The sequence below is a fragment of the Polypterus senegalus genome, chromosome 16 (genome assembly GCF_016835505.1).
Source record: "Polypterus senegalus isolate Bchr_013 chromosome 16, ASM1683550v1, whole genome shotgun sequence".
Classification (NCBI taxonomy): domain Eukaryota; kingdom Metazoa; phylum Chordata; class Cladistia; order Polypteriformes; family Polypteridae; genus Polypterus; species Polypterus senegalus.
This window is the reverse complement of record NC_053169.1, coordinates 55,199,543-55,226,948: the sequence shown is the minus strand read 5'-3', so window position 1 is coordinate 55,226,948 and position 27,406 is coordinate 55,199,543. Positions and strand designations below refer to the sequence as shown.

The 27,406-nt window shown below is 40.0% G+C and overlaps 1 protein-coding gene across 6 annotated transcripts in view; it reads left to right on the top strand.

The window, feature by feature from the left end:
* The first annotated feature begins 10,010 nt into the window (after positions 1-10,010).
* The window catches only part of LOC120516360 (signal-induced proliferation-associated 1-like protein 2), a 282,998-nt gene continuing 265,602 nt past the window's right edge, over positions 10,011-27,406 (top strand). For 5 of the 6 annotated variants that reach the window (XM_039737968.1, XM_039737969.1, XM_039737967.1 and 2 more), the window contains exon 1: positions 10,011-10,198. The gene's annotated coding sequence lies outside the window, so the exon portion shown is untranslated. The remainder of the gene's footprint in view (positions 10,199-27,406) is intronic. The other variant, XM_039737970.1, reaches the window with a different exon arrangement.

Sequence of the window (27,406 nt, the reverse complement as noted above, 5' to 3'; positions counted from 1 at the left end):
GAAAGCACATGTACATAAGTATTCACAGCCTTTGCCATGAAGCTCCAAATTGAGCTCAGGTGCATCCTGTTTCCCCTGATCATCCTTGAGATGTTTCTGCAGCTTAATTGGAGTCCACCTGTGGTAAATTCAGTTGACTGGACATGATTTGGAAAGGCACACACCTGTCTATGTAAGGTCCCACAGTTGACAGTTCATGTCAGAGCACAAACCAAGCATGAAGTCAAAGGAATTGTCTGTAGACCTCCAAGACAGGATTGTCTCAAGTCACAAATCTGGGGAAGGTTACAGAAACATTTCTGCTGCTTTGAAGGTCCCAATGAGCACAGTGGCCTCCATCATCTGTAAGTGGAAGAAGTTCAAAACCACCAGGACTCTTCCTAGAGCTGGCCGGCCATCTAAACTGAGCAATTGGGGGAGAAGGGCCTTAATCAGGGAGGTGACCAAGAACCCGATGGTCACTCTGTCAGAGCTCCAGAGATCCTCTGTGGAGAGAGGAGAACCTTCCAGAAGGACAACCATCTCTGCAGCAATCCACCAATCAGGCCTGTATGGTAGAGTGGCCAGACAGAAGCCACTCCTTATTAAAAGGCACATGGCAGCCCACCTGGACTTTGCCAAAAGGCACCTGAAGGACTCTCAGACCATGAGAAACAAAATTCTCTGGTCTGATGAGACAAAGATTGAACTCTTTGGTGTAAATGCCAGGCGTCACGGTTGGAGGAAACCAGGCACCGCTCATCACCAGGCCAATACCATCCCTACAGTGAAGCATGGTGGTGGTAGCATCATGCTGTGGGGATGTTTTTCAGTGACAGGAACTGGGAGACTAGTCAGAATAAAGGGAAAGATGACTGCAGCAATGTACAGAGACATCCTGGATGAAAACCTGCTTCAGAGCGCTCTTGACCTCAGACTGGGGCGACGGTTCATCTTTCAGCAGGACAACGACCCTAAGCACACAGCCAAGATATCAAAGGAGTGGCTTCAGGACAACTCTGTGAATGTCCTTGAGTGGCCCAGCCAGAGCCCAGACTTGAATCTGATTGAACATCTCTGGAGAGATCTTAAAATGGCTGTGCACCGGCGCTCCCATCCAACCTGATGGAGCTTGAGAGGTGCTGCAAAGAGGAATGGGCGAAACTGGCCGGGGATAGATGTGCCAAGCTTGTGGCATCATATTCAAAAAGACTTGAGGCTGTAATTGCTGCCAAAGGTGCATTGACAAAGTATTGAGCAAAGGGTGTGAATACTTATGTACATGTGCTTTCTCAGTTTTTATTTTTTAATAAATTTGCAAAAACCTCAAGTAAACTTTTTCACGTTGTCATTATGGGGTGTTGTGTGTAGAATTCTGAGGAAAAAAATGAATTTAATCCATTTTGGAATAAGGCTGTAACATAACAAAATGTGGAAAAAGTGATGCGCTGTGAATACTTTCCGGATGCACTGCATATACTAGCTGTGTAAGCCCGGGCTCCTAGAAACTATTGAAATTGTTGGAAAAAACTGAAATGCAGAGTCAGCGGTTTAGTTTTGCACCCATGCTGGCCTCGCTTGTGTATTAGCGGCTAAGCAAGTTCGTTTTTCGTTGGTGGTCTCACTTTGGTGACAGAGTCACTTTCTTTCAGCTTCATGCAGTAGTCTCATAGTTCTTTCTTCTTCCAATTCATTAACTTGGGGCCGCGTTGCCGGCTCTTTGAGCTCCATACTGTAGCCTCCCACTTCCGGGCTGGACAGACAGACACACACACTTCCACGCATGGACGTTTACATATAAGATATGCATTTATTTATGAATTATTCATTACAAACTGCTTTAGTGAAAAGAATTTAAGAGTTTTCTTAGCACACATGGGGTGAATACTTACATGATTCGTTATTTAGTGTTTTATACTTGTAATTCATCTATTTGAGTTACACAGAGGTGCAGTGGTAGTGCTGCTGCCTTGCAGTGAGGAGACTGGGGTTTGCCTCCCGGGCCCTCCCTGCATGAAGTTTGCATGTTCTCCCCGTGTCTCTGTGGGTTTCCTCCCACGGTCCAAAGACATGCAGGTTTAGTGGATTGGCCATGCTAAATTGGCCCCTGACATGAGTCTGTGTTTGTATGTTTGCCCTGCAATGGACTAGAGCAATGTGCAGGGTTAGCATGGCCCCTGACATGAGTCTGTGTTTGTATGTTTGCCCTGCGATGGACTAGAGCAATGTGCAGGGTTTGTTCCTGACTTGCACCCTATGCTAGCTGGGATAGGGTCCAGAACCCCAACCCCCTGTGACCCTTTTAAGGACTAAGAGGCTTAGAAAATGACTGACTGATTCAGACCACTTTGTTGACATCTGTTTTCACATTGACATTAAAGAGTCTTTTTCTGTTGATCAGTGTCATAAAGCCAAGTTAAATCCTCTATGACAGAACACAAACAGGTGTGTTTATTATAACAGATTATGTCGTAGCAGTTCTGAAGTTGATTCATCACTGGCCAGGAAGCTCATGTAGTTCAGTCAGCGCAGAGATGTTTCATTCACTGCACTGGGTCTGAGTCAGGGTTCTGGCAAAAGCTGTCCCAAACTGGTGTTCTCCTTCTTTATGGAAGACAAGAGAACTGCAGTGCGAATAATGAGGCAGCAAAAGCGTAAGAAGAGCTTTTTTCCTACTTTGGAGGAGGAAAGGTATGGGTGGGCTCTGTTGGTAGTGCTCTGTAGGTGACTGAATCAGAGAGCAATCATATACCACTCAAAGGCTATTCCTTTCACCTTAAGACACCATTGTAGGTAGATAGATAGAGCTTTAAGGCACTATATGATAGATAGATAGAATTATAAGGCACTATATGATAGATAGATAGATAGATAGATAGATAGATAGATAGATAGATAGATAGATAGATATTAATTTGTCCCCGGGGCAACTTTTTTTAATTATAGCCAGTCATTCTCCAAGAAGTGGATTTTCATTTTCTCCACTTGGACTGATGTAGTTTTAAATAATTAGCATGGAGGTCTGAAGCCAAGGACAAAAAGCATTCTCTGTTACTGCAAGTGCAGATTCAGGCGCTCCCTGGGGCTGCAATCAGATTAGGCACATATGCAGGCGCCCACATAATTTTGTTTTGGCCAGAACTGGGACATTGCGGTCAGCTTAGTTATAAGAGTTGCAGTATTACAGCCAGTCAGCCTCCAATGTGTGCATCTTCAAGTAGTCCTCCTGTACTGGGTGTAGCATCATAACCATGGGGGACCTTAATGTACTAAGGACTGAGTATGGGATCAGTTACACCCAGGGTTTATAGAGCCAATACTGTCACATGTAAAGAGTACACTCTTAAAAAATAATGGCTCTTTAATGGCACTGCTATGGTTCTTTACTGGGTTTTATGGTTTATTATAGAACTCGACCATCATAAGCTGCATTAATAACTGAGATGAGTTAGAGTACAGGAAGGTTGTGGAGGACTTTGTTTTGTGGTACAGGGACAACAACCTGCAACTCAACAGTGCTGGTAGTGGGTTTCAGGCAAGACAAAGAGCCTCTGAGGGCAGTCACCATTCAGGGGGAGGACATTGAAGTGGTGCAGAGCTACATGTACCTGGGGGTTCAAATAAACAACAAGCTAGACTGACAACACAGTGGAAGGTCCAGAGCAGAGTGTACTTTTTGAGGAGAGTCTGTGTTTTGAGGTGTGCAGCAAGCTGCTGGAGATGTTTTACCAGTCCATAGTAGCCAGTGTGGTGTTCTATACGGTAGACTCCTTTGGAAGCAAGTTGAGCTCAAAAGAAGCACAAGGCCTTAACAAATGTATTAGAAAGCCTGCTCCATACATACCAGGGTGGGCACTCGACACACTGGAAACTGTTGTGGAAAACAGGATGATGGCAAAATTGGATACCATCCTAAAGAATTCCTTCCATCCCCTCCAGGAGGCGCTCTCTTGGAGCAGTTTTAGCCACAGGCTCATTCCACCATGGTGGGTTAAGTAGTGCCTCTGGGGGTCTTTTCTGACCACTCCTATCAGAGTACATTGGAAGGAAGTATTGATGGTTTTTTTTTTTGTTGATTGAATGATTGGTCGTATTACCTGTCCTGCAAGTCTGTATTCCTGTTCTTTATGTTTGTGCCCCTGTATGCATTTGAATTCCCCCTTAGGATTCATAATGTTTTACCTAATCTAATCTATTGCTTGATAAAGAACTGCTTCATTCTGGGATGTATTTTTGCATATGACATTGGTTATTTGCAAAAACTCCCAATATGCTAAAAAAAAAAAAAAAATCGATAATATATGGCAAACTACCTAACAGATCAAGAAAACCTGGACTTAGCCTGTGTTAGTGTAGTTATGTAACCATTGGTATTTCACATGGTGTATGGAGCCTGTTACAGATCTCCATAAATAAAAATTCTTTCTGGAACCTTCATGTGGATGGGTGTTCTTCAAAACCAAAAATGGTTCCTCTTCTGGCATCACTCTGAAGAGCCACTTTGGCACCTTTATTTTTATTTATTTGCTGATGACAAGGTATTGTTAGGCACCAGAAAAGAGGAAGTGGAGAGGATGTTGGAAGAATGGAGAAGTGCTTTGGAAGATAGAGGATTGAAGATAAATAGGAACACAGAATAGTTCAGGTTTAATGATGATTCAGATGTTAGCTGACAAGGAGAGTTACTGAAAAGAGTAGATAAATTTATTTATTTATTTATTTTTTATTAATTTTATTACAATCCATACATAGTAATCAAGTTTTTACAAAAAAAAGAATTATGTTAAGAACAGATCGATCCCCACCCCTGAGAGAGAGAGCAAGCCAAAGGGTGTAAAATTTAAGGCTTGTAAAAATACCTAAATTAATAAATTCTCTGTGCTTTATAAACTTATTTTAAAATATTACTGATTAGATCTTGCCATGTTTTGAAAAAAGTCTGTATGTTTCCTCTAACTGAGTATTTGATTTTTTCCAATTTCTAATAATATAACACATCGGTTTCCCACTGACTTGAGAGAGGAGAGTTTGGGTTCTTCCAGTTTATCAGAATAAGTCTGCGTGCCAACAGTGTAGTGAATGCAATCACAATTTGTTTGTCCTTCTCCACTTTAAGCCCCTCTGGAAGGACCCCAAACACAGCTGTTAATGGGTTAGGAGGGATTGTGAGTCCAAGGCTGTCTGAGAGGTAATTAAAAATTTTTGTTCAGAATAATGTTAATTTGGTGCAGGCCCAGAACATGTGACCCAGTGAGGCTGGGGCTTGGTTGCAACGTTCACAGGTTGGATCATGTCCTGGAAACATTTTGGAGAGTTTTAGTCGAGACAGATGTGCTCGATATATAATTTTGAGTTGTATAATTGTATGCTTTGCGCATATGGAGCTCGAGTGAATTCTCTGCATTGCTATTTTCCACTCCTTTTCTAATATATTAATTGAGAGATCTTTTTCCCAGTGTCCTCTTGGATCTTTGAAAGGAAGGGATTGTAAAATGATTTTATATATTGTAGAGATGGAGTCTAATTCCTTGAAATTGAACAATATTTTTTCCAGCGTGGATGAGGGTGCAAGATGAGGAAAATCTGGAAGGTTCTGTTTAACAAAGTTCCTGATTTGAAGATAGTGAAAGAAATGTGTAGCTGGAATGTTAAATTTGGAATGTAATTGTTCATAGGATGCAAAGATGTCTATATAAAGGTCTCTAAGCAAGTTAATCCCAATTTTTTCCAGATATTAAAAACTGCATATGTTTGTGAAGGTTGAAAGAGATGGTTCTCTTGCAGAGGTGCCACAGATAGAAGCTTCTCCGTCTTAAAATGCCTTCTACATTGGTTCCAGATTCTAAGTGAGTGGAGCACAATTGGGTTATTTGTATATTGCCGATAACGTGTGTTTATTGGAGCACAGAGCAAGGAATACAAAGAAGTACTGCAGGATTTTACTTCTATTGCGGTCCAAGCCTGTGTATGTTCTTCTATTTGTGTCCAGGTTCTTATTGCCTGTATATTTGCTGCCCAGTAATAAAACTGTAAGTTAGGTAGAGCCATGCCGCCTTCTGCCTTTTGTCTTTGTAGGGTCGCTCTTTTGATGCGTGGATGTTTTGAATTCCAAATAAATGAGGTTATTGTTGAATCTAATTGCTTAAAGAATGATTTATTAATGTATATTGGGATGTTTTGAAATAAAAAAGGAGCTTAGGAAGAATATTCATCTTAACAGTGTTAATTCTTCCAGCTAGTGTGAGATGAAGGGTTGACCATCTATGCAAGTCTTGTTTAATTTTTTCCATGCAGACTGCGACATTTTGTTGATAAAGAGCTTTATGTTTACTTGTGATGTTTACCCCTACGTATTTAAACTGTTCTGCAATGATAAAAGGTAGGGTGTCTAATCTAATATTATATGCTTGAGAATTCACTGGAAAGAGTACACTTTTATTCAGATTAATTCTGAGACCAGAGAGCTTTTGAAATTCTGTGAGTGCTGCTAAGACTGCAGGCACAGAATTTTCTGGGTCTGATATATACAGTACCATGTCATCTGCATATAATGAGATTTTCTGTTCCAGTCCTTCTCTGCTAATCCCTTTATCTGATCAGTATTTCGACAATGTATTGCCAGTGGTTCAATGGCAATCGCAACAGCAGCGTGAAAAGGGCATCCTTGTCTAGTGCCACTTTCTAGTTTAAAGTAGTCTGAGCAAATGTTATTGATGCAAACTGAAGCTTCTGGGTTAGTATACAGTAATTTAATCCATGCACAAGTAGATGTAGAGTAGATAAATTTAAATATCAATGGCCGGTGGTAGCCCAAAATGGAAAACTACGCGCAGAGATAACCTACTGAGTGCAGTTTGGATGGAACAACTGGAAGAAGCTACCAGGAGTCTTGTTAAAATCGAAGAATTAAGGCAAAGGTTTAAAGGCCAGGTTTATAAGCCATGAGCAGTGAAGGGGGCACAGGAGCAGAAGTTAGACGTGACAGAAATGAGAATGTTAAGATGGATGTGTGGAGTTACAAAATAAGAAGTGAGGCAATCAGATGTAGAACAAACCTGGGAGAGACATCTAAGAAAGGTCAGGAAAGTAGGGCGAGGTGGTATGGACATGTGATGAGGAGAGACTAACATGTGGGCAAAAGAGTGATGGAAATGGAAGTCCAAGATAAAGTAAAAAAAAAAAAAAAAAAGATCTGAAAGAAAAGGGTTTGACTCACAAGGAGGTGCAAGATGGAGCTGTTTGCATAATGTTGATTAAGCACATCAACCCCACATAGAAGTGGGAAAAGTTGAAAAGGAAGAAGACAGGAACAGTCTTACTTGCACATGCAAATAAACATGCAACTTTCCAGTGCCATGATTAGCAAACACAATGGTATGAGGTACCACTTCACAGACTCTCTTTTGGTTTTATTTAAAGCAAGTCATTAAGTTACTAGCTGTGCTACCCCTCTAAGACAGGTTTAAGTCTTAGTAATCAGCGTAGCCTTCAACATTAGCGTTTCCAGTCCACCATCTATTGGAATGTGTTTTGTAATGCATGTCATGATAAAATGCATAGCATTTGTCATTCTATCCGATGGCACATCAAACATTTATAGTAATAAAATGCATTACTTCAAATTTTGTTATATGCTATGTTGGAATGACAAATGCAATGTATATGACTGTTATACATTATTTGGTATGGGATTCATAAAAAGCAGTGTTATTATTTATGAGGCGCCATCAATTTTAACGGCAAATGCTATGCATTTTATTAAAATGACAATAACATTTATTTATATTGCACATTTTCATACAAAAGATGTAGCTCAAAGTGCTTGAATGACTGAGACATAGGAACCAGTCGGCCGGACAGACTGACACACAGACATTTATTTATTGAGGTGGATAGTCCCAGATATTCCACCATAGGCATACTTAGCCTGCAGTTGAAGGCTATGCTATTGCAGTGTTTCGGGACACCATTTCCGAGGCGCATTTAATAATGAACACGCGTAATTTCATTATTGCACGTTCCTAGAAACGTAGCACGGGCGGGTTAATTCTCAAGCTCAGGGTCACACTGCGAATTTGTGGCTGAGACTGAACCTGTCACTCTGTGTTTTACAGTTTTAACACCTTGCCCAGTGCCCAGCCTTCCGTATGACTCGGCGCAGACTCATTCTTTAGTCACGACTGGAGCTTTATTCCTCTCCGAGTCTCCATCCACATTCTGTTGGTGCTGCTCCGTGTTACGCGGGGTGTGGATGACGTCATTGTCAGATAACATAAGCCGTTTCACGTGGCGGCGGTGCAGTCAAGTTGCTTTTGGAGGCTGCATTAGAATTTCGGGTCGGGGTTAGTTTAATAGGCGATTTGAACGAGTTGCGCCCCATGTTCATGGCAGAAGCTTCGGCATTCAGGGAGCTTCCCATGGATCGAACTTATTCCGCATTAAATGAGGATTGTCTTGAAAAGGTTAATTCGATAGCGTTCTCACGCTGAATTGGATGCAGTCTCAGAAAACTGACCAAAGATTCCTCCGTTAGTTTAAATTTACCGATTTAAAATGTATATCATAACACTAAACGCAAAAAAACACACACACACACACACACACACACACACACACACACACACACACACACACACACACACACACACACACACACACACACACACACACACACACACACACACACACACACACACACACACACACACACACAGAGAGACGATCTGCACTTCCGCTATTAATCACGTTTTATCTGAAGACGTGCAAATTAGGAAACAATGAGGTGGTGCGTCACGCCCCAATTTACGAGATAAACTGAATCACCTGTTAATGCATTCAGTTTAACTTATCTTAAATCGATGATCAGCCAGTTAAATACATTAACGTTATCGCAGGACTTTGTTCACTTTATATCGGGTTAATTGTTCCGTTGTCTGTCTCTACGGGTGATCATATTGATGCATTAGTTACATTATATGGACGCTTCCCAGTGTTTGGATCTTAGAGGAGTGCTGATTTTGTGTTTAATTCTCTCAACTGATTTAGTTCACTGTCTGAGCCCGTCTCATTAGGGTCGGTCGCAAGGCAGAAGCAAACCCTGCATGGTGTAAAATAAAGTATGATCGACATTGTAATGTTTTGTCTTTCGTAGAATTACGGGGAAAAACCTTACCTGACATTTAGAGTAATGCAAAACGAAACATTGCTTTTCTAATTACAAAATATGAACTTTTTCCCCCGTCTGCGTGCTTTTATCGCTACCCTCAAGTCGTACGAGTTAAAAGAATTCGTGTGTCATTTGATAGACTGGCAATTTCGGGGAAAACCGGATCAAGCGGGTCTGGTAGCGGACGGGACAGACTGTTAGCAGTAACTCTCACCTCGTTAAAAACAAGCAAAGAAAAATTCGGAATGATGTACCACTTCTGTGAGCTTCCAGTTGGTGCCAGTAGCACACCAAACACATGCTGAATACTGCAGTACAAGGGTGGGAGAATTTGAAACAAAACATTGTGACGTTGTTTATAAGGAAAACGAATATTTACATTACCACCGTTAAAAATGAGGTGACAACAATAACATATGTTTTGGTGTCCGTACGTGCGTGTGAGCCCTTGTGTTACACCGTGTTTTACTGTATTTATGTTCAGAGCGCTATGAATCTATCCAAAGGTAAACACGCTAAGTGAAAATAAGTTGTTTTAATTGGAACCACCACAGCACCCACATAAAGTCTCCCTCTGAATTACACGGAACCATTTCGTTGTGAAGTGTCTGGTTTACTAGGCAATTCGTCGTTGTCCCCTTGCTAAGCAACTGCTTTCTATGGAAACTTCACTCTCAGTCTTGAAAGAGTGAGTTTTTTTTATATTCACTTTCGGCAGAGGGTAGAAAGCTGTAAAACAGTTTAATTGAAGGCTCCGTTGCCAAATCGCTGTTCCCTTTGGGGCGGGGATTACACTTGATAACCAATCAAATTAGGTGAGCGGGAGGGGCTTATCCATGCGCTGTCAATGCACAAGGCGAAAGCTTCTCAGTTGGCCGCTGGCGTTTAAGAGTGAAGGATTGATTTGCATTTGATGATAAGCAGCAGCTGGGAAAAAGTAGCACTTCTGTAGCCAACATGCCAGGATTATTATAAAGAGGATTTATACAAAAACAAACAATGAAGAAGGGTTGTTTCTGGATATGACGGTATTTTTACAAGCTGCGCTGCAAGGTGAGCGAACATTGCCTTTTTTCTTTTTTGTTCTGCAATGCGAACCTAACCGCGAGAGTGTTGCGACTTTAAAAGCCGGTTGCTGAAGTTTATACTGGTATTGGATCTCCTAGGAGAATCACTGCAAAACGTTAATTGTTGTTGAATTTACATGTAGGATGAGATTGAGGAATTTACGATAAAAAGTTCGTGTTGCTTTTTTTGGATTCTGATAAAAGGGGAAGAGCAGCTAAACCCTCCCAGTCTGCAAATCGTGCAGTTTAATATAACAAGTGAACCTACGAGTGTGTACCTGTGGCACATTATGCAAATCTTCCCTGGGCAACCCTGATGATTGTCAGTGACATGTTTATCTGTCAGTTTTGCTTGACTAAAGTAGCTTTCCAAATTTGTTGTATGGTGCCAGCAATGTTTAAATACCCTGCCGTTGCAACTGCATTACGCGTACAGTTAAACTCATCATGTGCATTCATTCTCTGTAAGCGTACTCCGCACAGTAGTTTTTTTAAACAGGCATTAATGGTTAACTGAGAATTTTTTTAAGAATATTTTCTTGCCAACACTAGGGGGCTTTCTTTAATCATCCATTCACAAAATCGGCTTAGAGCGTCCCGGCTTGTTTCTACAGTTGTATACAGTATTTGGGTCCCAAGTGAAGAAAAAATGGTATTTATTTTAGACTTTTATTTATACGACTCTCGATAAGGCTTGATGAGAAAGCCACTTGTATAGCAAAGTATATATTGCTTTTTGTCTGACACTTTTTGCTTACATGATGTCTGAATTTGGATCGCCAATTAGTTCAAATTTTATTTATATGACGTCATTAATATTTGTCCTCCGCGAACTCTTTCTTGTTCCATTATGCTTATAATTTATAGTTATGAATTGCTTTTTAAGACGCTTTTGATATTTTACGCCACTCTGTATTAATTGCATCTAATGACTGTTAGTCTTACTTGTCCCTTTCTAGCATCATAAACTGACCTTGTAGCAGCAGTTTACTTTTAGTTATTTTCTAAAATATTGATGTTATTGCCTTTTGAATAATAGCAATAAAGATTTATGTTTTGCCTCAAGCACTTTCTCGTGAATTTACTATTAAATGCTTAACTTGGCAATTAGTTAAACATTTTTGTGAAAGTTAAAAAACAAAAAAAAAATTGGTGATCATTTACTTACAGAATGAACCTTCCTCCACCCTGGTGACGTTCGTGTTGCTTTACTGTTGCCTGGTTTGCATGATAAGAAATTAAACTCCCATTACCTTCGCTTGTGAATGAAGTGTGCCTTGTTTTCTAATAATAAGAGTCATAAGTATTGGTTCTGGGACAGCTCCATCTCTACCAAGTATTTGCAGTATTGTATTGTATTGTGTATGTGTATACTGTGTATGTGTATAATATTTATTTTTTGTAAATTGCAAGGAATAGGGTTTTTTTTTTTTCTTTTCCACAAAGGTGGATTGCCTTAACATTCTGAGACCCACTTAGGCCCTTGGCCTGGGAAGGCCAGGGCGTCTTCTGGCAGCATCCAGTTCATTATTATGTCTCGGACGTTTATTTATTTGGCTGACACTGTTATCCAGGATGATTTACAGATTGCAGGGTGCCATGCACTTGTTTCCTTAAATAATATAGGTAGCTCAGATGGGAACTAGATTGCCAGCTTTGAGTTGTACAATCAAACACCATTGCTACAAAGCCACCACCTATCTAAAGTGTTAACCACTTTGTTATAATTTAATGAGTGGCCAGCATTATTAAATTTTTTTAATTGTTTCAGTAAGTGCATATGGCTCCAGTGTCACAGTGGCTTCCAGTAAGACTCTCCTTTTCAGTCAAACCACTGCATACATTTCATATTTTTATTCAACCTTGTTACATTCTCCCTCTCGTTTTCTATTGACTTAGTGCTGTTTCTAGATTTTTTTATTTTTTTTATTTTTAAATTGCAGTAGTCTGCCAGTTACAGATACAACATGACATGTACTATTGCCATAGGTCTTTGGTAATTTATCAGTATTGCTATACTGGATTTTCACATTAAATAATGTATCTTTGAAAGATTCTATAGCAATAAAAGTCAAACGCTCATAACTGGGTTTGCCTTGATTTTTGATTTTGTCATTGCTGCCACACAAAACATAATGGCACGTCTTTGAAATTGTTTATTTAGATTATCATGGCTCACAATAATGCTGCATTTTTTTATTTTTTTTTTGTTTTTTTAAGTACCTTTGTATTGATTCATTAATCAAATGCGTAGTGTGTAAGTGCAGGTTGTTTTGTAAACAAATGTAATTGAAGATACATCTTTGACAGCTGGCTAAGGTGGCAGATGAACTGTTTAGAAATGTTGTGTAATATTGCTAGCTGGCTTTTCATTACAAAAAGATGCATGTGGCATGCTGAGCGGAGCAGCTCTTTATCTTTAAGTCATTTGTCATAGCTGAGTTGTTTTTGAAATGTGGAGCCAGCAGCATCCTGGTCATAGTCTGCACATCCTGATTTTAAGCATGGATATGAAATAACTCCAAGGCACAATGCCCACCCTGTGTGTGTGTGTGTGTGTGTGTGTGTTTTTTTTTTTTTCCTTTGATTACAGTTTAATATTTAAAGTCAAGCTGAGATTTGAGATCTTCATTAGATATGAATGGCTCCAGTTGTAGGTCAGAGGGTAGCCCTTTTTGTTTGTTTGTGTGTGTGTGTTAGTTATTCCTCAGGCAAATCAAGCATGTGAATAGAGTTTGTGTAAGAGTGTAAGCAGGAAAAGGTGTTAGATAATTTAAAAAAAAAAAAATAGTCAAAGGTCTTATTGTGTGCTGGTGCCCTAGGGAGGGGTGTATAAATTAGGGTTGGTTGGCCTTTCAGGTTCGTTCTGTGCAGCTCAGGAGAACAGAGAGAAATGTATCCTTTATTTAATATTATGCTTTTTCAGCCTGCTTATTTGCCTTCAATAGTTAATTATTCATGTAACCCGATGTTGCTGATTTGAATGAAACATTACAAATTTGTGTGCTAGTGTTTTAATCAGAGGCAGACTTGATAATAAAACTCTTTATTCTGATTTAAGTGTATGCCTCTCCATGCTGGGTGCAGTTTAAATTTTGTGCAGTAATGGATGTATCAAACATTCCGGTGTGGATTGCCTTACTGTCAGATTAGAGGTTTAAATTATGCATTACCTGAAACCACATTCTTCATTTTGCTGTTTTGTTTGGAACAATTACAGTTGTTCGGGAGAACGACTGCTTATTTTGAACAGCTGGGGCCCACTTAAAAATATAAGTTAAAATGATGTGCCAAAGAGAAGCCGTGAGGGTTGTCTGTACTGTAATGTATGACCATCTAACTATGAGATGAATATATTTTGGAAATTGATAATAACTTTTGTTTTGTGCTATGTAGCATTCACTTTCTTTAGCAAAATCATGCTCCTTGTTTTAAAAGCATAAGCCAAAATTAATTTTTTTTGGAGCCATGCATGTACTGTAACTGCATGTATCTTCTCTTGGAACTCTTTGACAAGTCTGCATTTATGTTTATTTGTTGATGTCCATTGTTCAAAAAGTTGAGGTAATGGACGCCATGAAAATCTGGGGTTGAACCACACCCGTGGTTCTTTGAGAGGCTAAACGAATCTCTTTGAGGGTGCAAGTAGAGATTTCTGAAAGTTTCACCACCATCATAATATAAATATTTTTTGATAAATGCTTTCATCAAAGGGTCTCTGTTTATATAGATTTCATTTCTGGTCACTTGACTACTGGTTTTGTCTTAAAGGTGATGACACAGCAATGTCAAACTTGATGAATGCAGTTGCTGATCTTGTCTCTTCAGAGTCTCATCAGGTCTTTGTGCTGGTGGCTTACGATTACTTGCCTGTGTACCAAGTGGACAGTTCTCCATTATTGTTGATGGAACATTGTTTGTCCTGAGGGGTGTTTTTTGTTTTAATAAATTTATTTGAATTATGTGAGCTTCTGTAAAAAGCTAAACAACTAACTACAGTATAAAGAAAACTTGTGACTTGGCTGTCATGGTCCCGGAGAGGCATTATGCAGACATATTGCTCATGGTATAACAGAGTCCCCTGAGTGTTTCTTGGTGCAGAATAGTTTGTCGGTAAAGGTTCCTCTGAGAGAGGATGTGCAGCATTGTTCACAATGGCACCCAGTTTTGTCTTCGTTCTCTCTTCCTCTACTACGTCCAGGGGTGCAGAGTGCGTCCCATGTTTGAGCCTGCCCTTTCAATTAGCTTTTGATTTGGTGGGCTTCTTTTGAACACCACCACAATAAAACTCTCGCTTTCCATTCGAGATCTAGACTGATTTCCTTACCTGCTTTAAAGGAGTGCAGATTTTCCTAAGAAGAAAGAATCTGCTTGTTCTCATATAGTTCTCACTGCTCTGGACCCCCCAAGTACTTCTAGCAATGCACAATGAATAGCCTCAGATGGGCACTGAGGTTCTTTGTACAGTGAAAATCTATAATTTAATTTTGTAATTAAACAAGGCTCTGTATAATAGAAGGATGGGTGACTGCCAGCCTGTAAATTGACCTTTCGGTCATTCTGTTTTCATATAGAGCCACAAACACCTTACACCATCATAAAGCACTTCACAAAGGCAGCAAGTTTAAAGTTCAGTTACACAAACCTATCGGTGCAATTAAATAAAAAATGGCAGATATGAATCAAACAAACAATGCAGCAAGAACCGATTCCAGCAGGGGCTAGTTGGCCCATAGTGAGAAACATGTCTGTCGGAACAGTTGGCATCAAATTGCCAGCTCTTTGAATGTAGATGTGGAGATATGTCCATGCAAAGCGGAAAATGTCAAAGAAAAGAAGCAGGGATTCGGCTGTTGCAAGATAAGATAGTGTAGCAGGAAGATAAGGGTACAGAAAAGCATATACACTTTCACTATTGTGTGATATGAGTTTTGCTAATGTAAATATAAATACACATAAACAGTAGGTGCCCACTTTGAAGTTAATGCCAACATGTGTTTTAGGCAAAAGACTCTATATGGTCTCTTGTTGTTAACAGCTCTGTGTTTGCTAGATGCAAAAGATTTGTATGGCAGAGAAAAAACAACTGGAGCGTTCTGCACACTATGTGACAGAATGTTAGTTATCTTGGTGAAATGTCCTTATCAGAAAGTCAATAAGCGGATACCAGGAGATCCTGGCATTGGGCATGTCTGTTCTTGTAGCTGCTGTGCTTGTGCTCAGTCTCTCTAGATTCACACCGAAGCCAAATGCAAGCCAGAATCCCAAGCTTCCAAAGCTGGTGTGAAATTTAGAATCGTCTTTGTTTTTTGCCCACCCCTTGTTTGGTATTTTCCTGATGTATAGTACATCATGAATAATCCTGGATTCTTGTCACAAATGTTGTGGAGGCAACATATGATGCCTGGTGATGTGTCCACCATATAAACTCCCATTTAAAAGTCTTTTCTGGTGCATCCCCTTTCCCTGCTATCATTTTTGCTCCAAAACCTGTGTATGTTAGACTCCTGGCAAATTACATTATTCAGGCTTTCCATGCAGTGGATTCAGAAAGTATTGTTGTGATGTACATTTAATTCTAAATGGATACATTTACCATTTTTTCCCCATCATTCTGCACTGACTAACCCTTAATGGCAAAGAGTGAAAACATTTTTCAGAAAGGTTTTCAAGTTTATTATAAATCAAAAACTGAACTCACTCGATCAAAGTATTCAGACCCTTCATTAAGTAATTTGTAGAAACCCCTTTGGCACCAATTACAATTTCAAGTGTTCTTGGGGAAGCTTTGAACACGTGGATTTGGGCAGCTTATCCCGTCCTTCCTGGCACTTCTCATCAAATATTGTTCGATTGGATGTGAAGTGTCTGTAAACCACCATCTTCAGGTCTCTTCACACCATCCGAGGAGTTTAAGTGTGGGCTTTGGCTGGGCCACTCAAGGATGGTCACAGACTTGTCCCAAAGCCAAATCCAGCATTCTCTTGCCTGTATGCTTTGGGTCATTGTCATGCTGCCAGGTGAACTGTAACCCCAGTTGGAAGTCTCATGTACTCTGGAGCAGGTTTTCTTCAATTTTCTCTCTATTTTGCTGTATTCATCCTTCCTTCAGTTCTGACCGCCATCCCTGTCCCTGCTGCTCTCCCATAGCATGATCCTGCCACCACCATATTTCACTGTGGGGATGGTGTTAGGCAGGTGATGAGTAGTTCTTGGCCCAGACAGTTCAATTATGTCTGGTCCGAGCAGAGAGTCTTACCCTGCAACCCCCTTGTCTTATTGAAGTCCTTTAATTGCTGTTTATCAAAACTCCAAGTGAGAGTTATCCACTCTCCTATACACACCTAACTGGTGGAGTGCTGCTGTGATAGTCTTCCTTCTGACCAGTTCTCCCATCACAGTAGAGGACTTCTGAGGCTCTGTTGGAGTCAACATTGAGTTCTTTGCCACCTTGTAGCTAATGTTAGACCACTTATAACTTTACAAGACACTGAATAATTAGTTTGCTTTTGTTGTTTGTTGAATAGATTACTGTAATGCACTACTAACAGGAATACCTGAAAAAGACATCAATCATTTGTAATTCGTGCAGAATGCAGCAGCCAGTGTCTTAACAGATAGATAAATGAATTTCCCCTTGGGATTAATAAACTAACTAGAAAAAGAAAAATCTGAGCACATCACACCAATCTTGGCGTCATTACATTGGTTTCCTGTGTCATTCAAAGCTGACATTAGAATACTAGTAATGGTTTATAAAGCCTTAAATGATCTCGCTCTCTCCTATATTTTGGAATGCTTTGCACTCCATGTTGTAACCTTAGATTGTCAAGTGGATGTTTGCTTTTCAGGTTGGCGAGGCAGCCTTTTGCTGTAAGGCACAAACAATCTGGAGTACTGTATTTACCAATAGAAATACACCAGGCTAAATACTGTTGAGGAAAAAAAAAGCTGTTAAAATCCATTATTTTAATAGGATTTTTTCGTAGCTACGTTTTATTTGTATCCCTATTAGTCTATATGGGAGTATATTTATTGTTTTCCTCTGGCTTCTGCAATTCCCTAATAATTAGTACTTTTCTCTGCTGTCTTTTCTGGTTATTCTGTGGTGGTGATCTGCACCACCTTCTCCTGGTGCCTCCTGTGTTTATGGATTGAATGGTGGGTATCCCAGATGTCCACATGACCATCATCATCAAATTCTTCCATTTGAAGCCTGTAAACCATGAGGACTGCTTTAGAACACTTATTTTAGGTAGAATTCCCAGTGGGGTCTGGGTGAGGTTTTGGCCTTGGAACCCCTGCAGATGTTTTTATCTTAAGCCTAACTTTAGTGTGTGGTTTTTGTGTTTTCTGTGCTCCTGGTCATCCAACCTTACCTTTCTGTTTGTTACATACTGTATAATATTACTGCCTAATCTTTTTTTTTTTTTTTAAATATGAACTTCCTTTTTCTCATTTTGTAAAACACTTTGAGCTAAATTGTATGAACATATGCTATAGAAATAAATATTTCCTGGTTCCTAGAGTTGGCCATCCGGCCAAACTGAGTAGGAGTCCTGGCTATTCAAAAACTTCCATTTCACAATTATTGAGTCCACTGTGCTGTTGGCAACAATCAAAGCTTTAGAAACGAGTTTTATACCTTAGACCTCTGCACTCAAATTGTGGTGATGTTTAGGTAAGGGCCAAAGAGAGTTTCTTGGGCTGCATGGCTTGAGGTTTTTGTCATCCTGATGAATTTTTAGGACCTCACATGCACAGTGTGAGCCTTTCTAAGCGATGTCCAGCGAAGTCAGTTTACCACAGGTGGACTCCAATCAACTTGTAGACTCATCTTAAAGACAAAGTGAGGAAGCACCTGACCACAGTTTGGAGTGCCAGAGCAAAGGGTTTGAATATTTATTGAAGTTTGTTTTCAGGGTTTTATTTTTTAATAAATTTGCCAACCTTTCACAAAATTTTCCACTTTGTCATTGTGAATTACCAAGTGTCAATTGATGGGCAAAAATGGCAAATGTATCCATTTAACATTAAATCTACTGTACAACACAGTGTGTAGAAAATGAAGGAGTCTGAAGACTATCTGATCCCACTGCATATGAAGAAGGGAATAATTTGGAAGGCAATTTGTGGTTCAGACTGTGTAGCAATATGACTAATTTCTTTCCCTCCTTTGCATAGTGTAAAATTTCTTAAGATTTATTATGATGTAAACATAATTCGTTATGTGACATTTATTAAAAATGGCACTAGTTACATTAGTAGAAGTCCGCTCAGGTTTCTAACACATGAAACACATTTAACATGTTATTTCTTTATGATGCCGAAGAGGAAATGTACAGGTTAACATACACATATTAGAAGCAGAGCTAATAACCACCAAATGTATTGTAGGTGCTGTGAAAGGACAGGGCATCCTGGCTGGGATGGAGGGTAGGTTCTTGCCTGGCCAGGAGGCCATAATGGATGGACTGGGCACACAGGCATACCGGGAGAAGTTCATTTTCCCCACGTGGCAGATGGAAGTGTACATCAGTGCTGAACCTGAATAAGATACCCGCAGGGTGGCATGGGAGTTAGCTGATGAATTAATCAGTCGGTACATAAATGTAATGAGGATGGAAGCACTGAATTGCCTGTGTTGTCAGACCAGCCCAGTTTACGGTTTATTTGAACCCCCAGGTACTTGTAGCTTTGCAACACTTGCACGTCCTTCACCTGAATGGTGACTGGTCTCGCAGGCTTCTTGGCATGTCAAGTCCCCCACCAACTCTTTTGTCTTGCTGATGTTGAGTTGCAAGTTGTTGTCCCTGCACCACAAGGCAACATCCTCCATAGCCTTCCTGTACTCTGACTCGTCTCTATTATTAATGCAGCCTATGATGGAGGAGACATCTGAAAATTTCTGAACATGGCAAGTGATGGTATTGTTTTGGAAGTCTGGTAGAGGAAAACGGGAGAGAGGTGCTCCAGTATTACACACCATCATTTCAGACACAGTCTCTCTGCCTCACAAACTGCCGTCTGTTGGTCAGGTAGTCCAGGATCCTGAAGATTGTGTGGGCATCAAGATTCAAAGCCTTAAACTTCTTCCCAGTCAGTGAGGCAGAATGGTGTTAAAAACACCGGACACAAAAGGTGGTGCCACTGGGGTCTAAAGAAAAAAAAAAAAGCTCATTGGTAGATTCTCAGTATGGACAAGCTTTAGTGTACACTTAACCTGGTCATGGGCTGGTAATCCAAATCCTTTTATGTGATATCATCTACTGTTAAATTGTGCTCTGTACTTGAAATATTTCTATTGCATTATGATGTTGTAATGAGGATTACTTGTGTTTTGTTCTGTGTATTGGATTGTATTGACCCCTCACCTGGTTTTTTTTGGACACCCACTTCATGACCAGCCTACCTGGAAAGGGGTCTCTCTTTTGAACTGCCTTTCTCAAGGTTTTTTTTTCCCTACTAGGGTTTTTATTTGGGAGTTTTTCCTTGTTTTCTTAGAGAGTCAAGGCTGGGGGGGCTGTCAAGAGGCAGGACCTGATTTTGGGCTATATAAAAATAAATTGTAATTGTATGTCGGTGAAAGTAATACTGAAGGAGCAGCAGTGATGGAGAAAGAAGGCGAGCTAAACTTAGAACCCAGGGTGAAAAAGGTGCCTTACTTTCATGTAGGAGTGGAGTTCATTTTCCGATGGCTTCACAAGTATTGCTGATCACAAGTGTGTGTGGTGTGCTCAGTGTTTGCTTTGCAAACTCCCCTACCATAACCTATCATCTATGGGCGAGGAGTGAAAGCTTTAGATTCGTCAAAAATTTCAATCTCTGGTTTTCAGCAAATCTTGACGTTTTAGTGTTCCCGAAACTGAAAACATTAATACCTCAATTATGGGTTTGTGTCAAAGTTTCTTGAGGACGGTCTTGAGCTAAAACGGCTGGACAGAAAGATACCAAACTCGAAACTTAAGCCTGTCATGAGATGACGATGTGCTGATTAGTCTTTGAGCCAAATCGTATAAGAGAAAGAGGCCTTCTAGAGCAATGTTTTTCAACCTTTTCGCTGGAGTGGAACCCTGTGCAAATGGTTACCTTGCTCACGGAACCCTGTGCAATTATCCACCAGTATGTCCTATATCCTGGGACTTTTTCGGCGGAACCATTGGCTAGCACTCGCAGAACCCTTGGCTTTCGTGGATCCCCGGTTGAAAAACACTGTTCTAAGGAACCCTCAAATACCGTAATTCTGCTATTTAATTATGAATTCTTTTCAATTGCTATCATAATGACCTATTTTATAATCGGAAATATCCACATTGGAGTGGTTTGGGTAACTTGGTTCTTCGGGCACAAAGCCTTCTGACACTTGCGTCCATATATATATATCCTTTAAGAATACACTTTGTTTTGGTGGTCCATGGCAGCTGCAAGTGTGTCACTTTTTGTAAATTAGTGATGTCCTATTAAACTGCTTGGATGCCGTCTTATTTGTTTTTGTCATTTTTGTGTGTTGTTTTTTTTAATAATGCAGTCTCCATGAAGCACACATACAGTATCTGGTTTCTGACATGGCGACTATCTTTAGCAGCTCAGATATTTACAGAACCTGCAGTGTTGGCCAAAGCAGTTTACTTTAATTTTGTAAAGGGAGCCTTTATAAATCTAAAAGTTCCAACCAATGCACTTTTTTATTTTATTTTATTTATTTATTTTTTTTCCTGTAAGGATGTAACCTCCTTTAATGATTTGGCAAGATGATTACTCACTTTCGGGGAATGGGATGTATTCATAATGAAAAATCAAGTGTGAATATTCCCCAGACATGAGAAGCGAGTGCAAACTGATCTTTTGATGTACAGTACTTGCAATATTTTTTCCAGCTGTGGGATTTCATGCTCAGAAGTGCTTACCACATAACAAAGTGTTCTTATTTAGAACTCGTCGGCCATATACTGTATCGAAAACAGCTCCTCTGCTAATTTCCATTTCCTAATACTGTTCTTTATCTGGCAGAGCGGGTAGATCTTAATTTTATTGCATGTGTTTCTGCTTATATCCTAACCTCATGTTACAATAATACAAATCGAGCACTCCTGATTGTTTAAATTACTTTTTAGTATTTTTTTCAGTTTAGAGTAACGTGCCTTGATCTCGTTAAAGACAGTAGCATTTGCATTTCATTGGAATGTGAAGATTTAGGCTTCACTTGCTTCCATTTTTGTGGTTTATACAAATGGTGTCATCCTTTTCAGAGGTACCAGAGTGATTTAATTTCACTTTGCAGGTTATAATTCAGTATTTTGTTTGTTTGTAGACATCTTATTGTTCCCTATCAGCTAATTAGGTTAGATAAACTTTATTAATCCCATGCTGAAATTCAAGCGCATTACAGACATCTTTACTGTAATGCACAGTCGGAGGGAAATTTTGGAAATCGGTTTTCCTCTCAAGTCATGAATACTGTGGGGGAAAATATGTTGGATGAGAAAAATATTGGTGTGTTGAATACTTGTTTCCACAATACACTCACCGGCCACTTTATTAGGTACACCTTGCTAGTACAGATCTGTGTTGAACCCCTTTTTACTTTCAGAATTGCTGTAATTCATTGTGGCACAGATTCAGCAAGGTGCCGTAACCATTTTTCGGGGATTTTGGTCCATATTGACATGATAGCATCACACAGTAGCTGCAGATTTGTCAGCTGCACATCCATGACGTGAATTCCCCTGCTCCACCACATCCCAAAGTTGCTCTACTGGATTGAGATCTGTGGAGGCCATTTAAGTACAATGAGCTCATTGTCATGTTCAACAAAACAGATTGAGATGATCTGAGCTTTGTGACATGGTGCATTATTCTGCTGGAAGGAACCCTAGGAACTCCACAGGAAAATATCCCCCACACCATTACACCAGCTCCAGCAGCAGCAGCAGCAGCCTGAACCGTTGATACAAGACAGGATGAATCCATGCTTTCATGTTGTTGAAACCAATTTTTGACCCTACCATCCAAATTCTCCATTCTCTTCTGACCTCTGGCATCAACAAGGCATTTTTGCTCAGAGAACTACTGCTCACTGGATATTTTTCCTTTTTCAGACCATTCTCTGTAAACCTTAGAGATGGTTCTATGTGAAAAATTCCAGTAGATCAGCAGTTAGCCCGTCTAGCACCAACAACCACACCACATTCAAAATCACTTCAATCCCCTTGCTTCTCCATTCTGATGCTCAGTTTGAACTTCAGCAGGTCGTCTTGACAGTGGCTACAGGCCGAAATGCATTGAGTTGCTGCCATGTGATTGGCTGATTTAGATATTTGTGTTTACAAGCAGTTGAACAGGCGTACCTAATAATAAAGTGGCTGGTGAGTGTACAGTCATGGCCAAATGTTTTGAGAATAACACTGGTGTTGGCTTGCACAAAGTTTGCTGCTTCAGTGTTATTAGATCTTTTTGTCAGATGTTTCTATGGTATACTGAAGTATAATTACAAGCATTTCATAAGTTTCAAAGGCTTTTATTGACAATTACATTACATTTATGCAAAGAGTCCATATTTTGCAGTGTTGGCCTATCTTTTTCAAGACCTCTGTGATTCACCCTGGCATGCTGTCAGTCAACTTCTGGGCCAAATCCTGACAGATGGTAGCCCATTCTTGCATAATAGTGTTTGGAGTTTGTCAGAATTTGTGGGTTTTTTATTTGTCCACATGCCTCTTGAGGATTGACCACAAGTTCTCAATGGGATTAAGGTCTGGAGAGTTTCCTGGTCATGGATCCAAAATTTCAATTCCCATCCCCCACCCGTGCAACTTAGTTATCACTTTTGCCTTATGGCACGGTGCTCCATCATGCTGGAAAAGGGATTGTTGGTCACCAAACTATTCTTGGATGGTTGGGAGAAGTTGCTCTAGGAGGATGTTTTGGTCCCATTCTTTATTCACAGCTGTGTTCTTAGGCAAAATTGTGAGAAGCAAAAGCCCACACATGAATGGTCTCGGGATGCTTTACTGTTGGCATGACACAGGACTGATGGTAGCGCTCACCTTTTCTTCTCCGGACAATCTTTTATCCAAATAATCGGAAAGGGGATTACTCTGAGAAAATTATTTTCCCCCAGCAATCCAATCTCTGTACCCTGTGCAGAATATCAGTCTGTCCCTGATGGTTTTTCTTGGCTTCTTTGCTGCCCTTCTTGACACCCACCAGGCCATCCTCCAAACATCTTCACTTGCCTGCTGCCATTCCTGAGCAAGCTCTGCACTGGTGGTGCCCCGAGCCATGAATGAACTCTAGGAGATGGTCCTGGTGCTTGCTCAACTTTCTTGGGCAACCTGAAGCCTTCTTCACAAAAATGAACCTCTCTATTCTAACTCGATTAGCATGACAGAGTGATCTCCAGCCTTGCCCTCCTCTACACTCTCGCCTGTGTTAAAAAAAGGATCACTGAAATGTCAGCAGGTTCTTTTGTGGCAGGGCTGAAATGCAGTAGAAATTGTTTTTTTGGATTAAGTTAATTTTCATAGTAAAGAAGGACTTTGCAATTAATTGCAATTTATCTGATCACTCTTCAGAACATTCTGGAGTAGTTGCAAATTGCCATCATAAAAACTGAGGCAGCAAACTTTGTGAAAATTAATATTTGTGTCATTCTCAACTTTTGGCCACGATTGTAGCTATGCACTAGTTTTGGATTGATGCTAAAATTCTGACTTTGGTTCCGATACCAGCTTTCCTTCCCTAATCTGTATTCAACATGTTAATATTTTTCTCATGAAATGTATTTCCAATACAGGTATGCAATAATTTTTCATCAATACCTTTACCTTTGGTAGCGATACCAGCTTTCACAACATGGTCAGTATTCAACGCATTAATATTGTTCTCATTAACAATGTTTCCATAAAAGCTGTTCACTGATTGAGATTGATACTAATGTTTTGCCTTTGTTACTGATACCAGCTTTCGCACCTTAATCCGTATTCAATACGTCAATATTTTTTCTCATTCAATGTGTCTCCAATACAGCTATGTACTGATGGTTTTGCTTTTGGTACCAATACCAGCTTTCACACCTCAATACTGCTAGCAAAATGATATAAAATTTATTTTTGTGTAGCCCAAAATCACACAAGAAGTGCAGCAATGGGCTTTTATCAGGCCCTGCTTCTTGACAGTTCCCCAGTCTCTCTAAGAAGACAAGGAAAAACTCCCCAAAAAAAAAAAAAAAGCCGTAGTAGGGAAAAAATGGAAGAAACCTTGGGAAAGGCAGTTCAAAGAGAGACCCCTTTCCAGGTAGGTTGGGTGCATAGTGGGTGCCAAAAAGAAGGGGGTAAATACAACACAATACACAGAAGAGGATACAAGTCATCCTCAATACAGTACAAAAATAAAAAATTTTTACTAGTACGGAGCAGAATTTAACAGTAGTTGATATCTCATAATATGATTTGGATTTGTTTAGAATCCTGGAGACCTCGGCCATCAAGCTGCCTCCCCCTATTGGTCATTCCACATCTGAGGTAGCATTGGGCCAGCCAATCCGATGATAGGACCCCTCCGCCTGATGATTCCTGCAATCTTACTTCAGAGATGACTTTACATTAAGCAGGCAAAACAACCGGACAGGTGGGCTGTTGCATCAAGTGCCACATTTGAGTACCGAGAAGAGAAATAGATAGGTGAGGGTTAGTAACAAATTACAACTACCATATTACTCATGTTTTAGTTCTAATGACCAACAACAGAGATGCAGTCTGTATAGTTAATCAGCAGCTCTAGTCAGGATATGCTAAACTGAAGTTGTGAGTCTTCAGCCGGGATTTAAAAGCTGAGGACGAAGGGACATCTGTTATAGTAGCAGGCAAACCATTCCACAGTTTAGGGGCCCTGTGACTAAAAGCTCGACCTCCCACTCTTATTTTATTAACCCTTGGAATCATAAGCAGACTAGCATCTTGAGATCTTAATGTGCGCTCAGGTTTGTAAGTCATGATAAGTTCAGACAAGTAAGCCGGACCTTGGCCATTTAATGCCTTATATGTAAAAAGGAGGATTTTGAAATCTGCCCTAAACTTAACTGGGAGCCAGTGTAAGGATTTAAGAACTGGTGTTGTGTGTTCATATTTTCTTGTTCTTGGAATCTTGCAGCAGCATTTTGGATTAACTATCAGTATTCAATCCTACTACAAATCTCAAAGTAAATGACAATTAACTCCCTGCTGCCCCCCAGTGGCTCACACATACAGTGCATCCAGAAAGTATTCACAGCGCATCACTTTTTCCACATTTTGTTATGTTACAGCCTTATTCCAAAATGGATTAAATTCATTTTTTTTCCTCAGAATTCTACACACATAACCCCATAATGATAACCTGAAAAAAGTTTACTTGAGGTTTTTGCAAATTTATTAAAAATTAAAAAAACTGAGAAAGCACATGTACACAAGTACTCACAGCCTGTGCCATGAAGCTCCAAATTGAGCTCAGGTGCATCCTGTTTCCCCTGATCATCCTTGAGATGTTTCTGCAGCTTAATTGGAGTCCACCTGTGGTAAATTCAGTCAATTGGACATGATTTGGAAAGGCACACCTGTCTGTATAAGGTCCCACAGTTAACAGTTCATGTCAGAGCACAAACCAAGCATGAAGTCAAAGGAATTGTCTGTAGACCTCCAAGACAGGATTGTCTCAAGGCACAAATCTGGGGAAGGTTACAGAAAAATTTCTGCTGCTTTGAAGGTCCCAATGATCTCCGTGGCCTCCATCATCCGTAAGTGGAAGAAGTTCGAGACCACCAGGGGCCTCATGTATAACGTGCGTAGAACTCGCACTATAACATGGCGTAAGCACAAAAGCCGAAATGTGTTTACGCACAGAAAAATCCAGATGCAGGAATCTGTGCTTACTCCAACTTCCACGTTCTTCCGCTACATAAATCCCGATCAGCGTGAAAACTAACTCTCGTGCACGCGCATTATGTAACGCCCCAAATCCTCCCAGAATTACACCTCTTTGAATATGCAAATCAATATAAATCGCCCTTAAGCGCAGCCTTCTGTGAAAAGACAATGGGAAAAGCACGGGAAAATATAAGAATTTCAGCGAATACCAAGTGGAGGCAAAGGAAAAACATACTATTTGTTCAAATAAACCGTGGTATAATCAACAAAAGGAAGATGATCGAGTGACATAGCGTGTTGGAGAAACTTGAAAGCTCACATTCACAAAATCGCACAGTGCCGGAAATAAAAAAGAAGTCGCATATCAAAGTTGCCGTGAAAAGAAGAGTTGTAAGCCCACTGTCTGAGTGTCATATAAAAGTTTATTAGGGTACAGAGAAAAAAGGCACACGGTGGGGAAAAAGCACAAAATGTCAACTTCAATCTCGACATTTCCACTTTAATCACGTAGTTTATTTTGTCATTTAGTAGAACATTATAAACTTCATCTTAAAATCGTTTAATCAACCAGTTTCTCAAATCACATCGTAATTAAAGTAGCACGTTAAATGCTTTGTTTTGTATTTGATCTTCTACTCGTATGTGATCTCTGTGTGTGAATCACTACTTGCTTCTTAAACTGGCTCTCTTCCTCCAACTGGACACAGAGTCCATTACATTTGTGATATTACAGTTCTCTGAATAACTAAAATACTGAGATGTATACGCGATGTCATTTTCATGATGATAGGAGCTAAAGCACATTATTAAACATGTGTTTCATGAGCCTCGTGCTCATGACAAGCATGTATCTTTTGTCGAAATTTGTCGCTGCGTTTTTAGCTGTGTTGTTGTTTTTTCTTTCTGTTTTATATTCAATATATATTGGCGTGGCCGCCCCAAGAGTCCTTGCTTTTCTTTCCCCAAGTAACCGATCGCCATACAATCAGCTCTGTAATAGACGTTAAGCCATCTGTAAGCTTAGCCGATTCTTCAAAACGCTTAAAGAACATTGAAATATCTTCGTAGTACATGTTTAATTATTCTATCCTTCACGACACTCCCAGTGAAGAATATAGATTATTTAAATGAAGTTAAAGTTTTATGTGTATAATTTAACAAACACATTTTGCTGCATTTCACCTTAAAAATGATATCGTCATCATATGTAAATACACGCTTTATAAAGTGGCCCAGGTTGTGAGATATTATAACTGTAGTGCAAGTTTACAGTGGGGTGATTGTACTTATAA